We start from the raw sequence: 3,417 nt of genomic DNA on the forward strand, positions 1-3,417 counted from the left end.
AAGGAAAGAACAACAAAGGGTTGAATGTCGACATTGGAAAAACTATATGAAAAACACTCGGCCTCAAATAAGGTATTTCTTATGAAGCATTTATTTAATATGAAGATGTCAGAAGGTGGATCTGTAGCTGATCATTGAAATGAATTTAATACAGTTATGAGTCAGTTAAGTTCTGTAAGGGTAACTTTTGATGATGAATTTAGGGTTCTCTTATTTTTGTGCTCATTTCCAGAAACTTGGAATGGTTTAGTTATGGCCAATGGTAACTTTGTCTCTACATCTAGTACTTTAAAGTTTGATGATGTTGTCGGTTCAATCCTTAACAAGGAAATGTGAAGGAAAAGCTCTGGTTAGATGTCAGGTAATGATTTGACACTAGAGACTAGGGGAAGAAAAATGGAAAGAGGAAAGAGCCCAGGACATCGCAGTAAGTCAAGGAAAGGTAGATCAAAGTCCAGATTAGGGATAGTGTGCTGGAAATGTAGGAAGAAAGGACACCTGAAGAAAGACTGCAAGTCTCAGAACAGAAAAGAAGGAGACGTGCAACAAGAAAACAATCATGAAGTGAATGTGATAGGTGATGTGTTGCAAGATGCTTTGATTCTTTCATTAGAAAATATTATTGATTCCTGGGTGGTAGATTTACAGGCTTCATTCCATGCCACACTTGATAGGAAACATTTTCATGATTATGTTCAAGGAGATTTTGGACAGGTTCGATTAGGTGATGATAAACCCTATAAAATCATTGGAATGGGTACGGTTTTTATAAAACAACAAAATGGAAATCAATGGCTATGAAAGGAGGTAAGCCATGTTCCAAATCTAAAGAAAAATCTAATTTCAATAGGGCAGTTGGGAGGTGAAGGCTATGTAACTACTTTTATAGATAAAACCTGCAAGGGCACAAAAGGAGCCCTGGTAATAGAAAAAGGAGAAAAGGTTGGTACATTTTATTTATGCAATCGTATTTCTAATTATGTGAATGCTTTAACCTCTACAATATAAGATACGACATTGTGGAATCATAGGCTCAGACACAAGAGTGAGAAAGGGATGCAAATTCTCCATTCAAGAAATTTGTTTCCATGTTTCAAACATGTTGATTTGAAAATTGTGTGAAAATTATGTTTATGGAAAACAGAAGAGAGTCATATCCCTCAGAGTTGGGAAAGAAAATAAGAGTGAAAAATTAGAAATTGTGTATATAGATGTATGGGGATTGGCTTAGGTATCATCTCTCGGTGGCTCTTGTTATTATGTTACTTTTATTGATGATGAAACTAGAAAAACCTAGATTTATTGTATTCAGAATAAATCTGATGTATTTGATACTTTCAAGAAATGGAAAGCTTTTGTTGAAAATGAGATAAGAAAAAGGTTGAAATGTCTTAGATCAGAAAATGGAGGTGAATATTGCAACAAAGAGTTTGATAGGTATTTTACAGAGAATGGAATTCTCGGAGAGAAGATATTTCCAGGAACACCACAAGAAAATGGGTGTCAGAAAGGATGAACAAGACAACCATGGAGTGTGCAAGGTGCATGAGATTGCATGCAAGAATGCCTTTACAATTTTAGGTAGATGTTGTAGTTATGGTTATTTATCTAATAAACAGAGGGACCTCAAGTTCCTTGAATGGTGGTATTCCAGAGGAGGCATGGACAGGTAAAAAGATAAACTACTCATGTTTAAAGACTTTTGGTTGTGAAGCCTTTGTCCACATTAATAAAGAAAATAGATCAAAGTTTGAGGCAAAATAAAAGAAATGTACCTTTATTGGATATGGTGTTAATGATTTTTGTTATCTCTTTTATGATTATGAAAAAGAGAAAATCATTAGGAGCAAAGATGTCATATTCAATGAAAAGGTTTTGTATAAGGATCATATGTAGGAAAAGAAATATAAAAAAGAAAACATAGAATACATAGTGGTTGATGAGATCACAAAAAAGGTGAATGTGCTTGAAAATCATAATGATCAACAACCAGAACCAATACAACAACCACAACAAAAACAAGCACCTCAAACACCTGAAAGTCGTGTTAGAATATCTACCAGGATAAGTAGACCCCTTGAACGATACTCTCCTTCATTATAGTATGTATTAGTGACTGATTATGGTGAACCAGAATGTTATTTAGAAGAAGTGCAGGTAGAAACTAGGAAGAAGTGGGAGAAAGCCATGAAAGAAGAGATGGACTCCTTAGCACATAACCAGACTTGGGACTTAGTCAGGTTGCCTATAGGTAAGACAACATTATAGAATAAATGGGTTTACAGGTTGAAGGAAGAATATAGAGGTAGAAATAGGTATAAAGTGACGCAATGTTACCCACGCTTACAAACACAATATGCATGTAAAATGCATAAGCACATTTGTCCCGGGAATTTTAACTCTCTAAGGATTCAAATCTTCATTTATAATATGGTTAAGGGCCTGTTCATCAATTCCTATGTTGAATGATTTATTAAAACCCAACATAGTATAACCCTTCATTCAATGTGCATGTATCTGGACTTTAATCACCCCTTGTCCTTCATATATGACTTTACTAAAATCTTTCTTTTAAACCTTCCTATCGGGACATTATAACTCTTATAAGCCCTCATTTAACCTTGGTCGCATATATATAAACTTCCACCTCTTTATACATTGGTTATATACGATTTAACACATAAAACCTTTATCCTTTGATAATGGTGGACTTATATATGAAACCTCATATATCCGTGCTTAATCCTTTATAAATCATTTACAAAGGAAATATACGCAAAACATACCTTTTCCGCCTTGGTATGGCCTCTGCATAGATATCGATGCTACACCTTTATCGCAATCACTAATCGCTATTTTTCATCTCTACGGTCACATTAATGCATGACTCCATCTCCTCCAATATGCGATTTCACAGAACCTTCCGGACCTCAAATGTATAAAAACCACACCTCAATACTTTATTGGGTCTGCTTCATCACTCAACGCATTACTTCTCCACTAATACAACTTCATTGAACATTCGTGATGTGAATTAATCTCTACTGTTAATCTATCGCCATCAGATCAACAATTGATGTCTTCTCCGAACAAACACAACTTGTTCGATAGTCCTCCACCGTTGATTTGCAATTAGTGGATCTGACGGTCCATAGTGATTTCGGGTGAGACGCAAGCATGAATAATACCAACTCGATAAGTGGCTTTCTCTCTCTCCTCCATTGCTACATGTTGCTCGGTTAGTGGAATCAGGTGCCTTCCTCAAAATACAGCTTACAGCTTTTACCTCGTCCAAAATACCACTTCCTGTTGCGAAACCACTCTCCTCGTGAATTAACTCCCGCGCTCTTCCACCATGTGATTTAATCCTGACCGTTGATCATCTAGATCCAATGGTTACTGTTCGTCGATACACCA

Source organism: Pinus tabuliformis, chromosome 4_1 (assembly GCF_031772625.1).
Source record: "Pinus tabuliformis cultivar Carrire ecotype Pingquan chromosome 4_1, CPIR1, whole genome shotgun sequence".
In the NCBI taxonomy this organism is placed as follows: Eukaryota; Viridiplantae; Streptophyta; class Pinopsida; order Pinales; family Pinaceae; genus Pinus; species Pinus tabuliformis.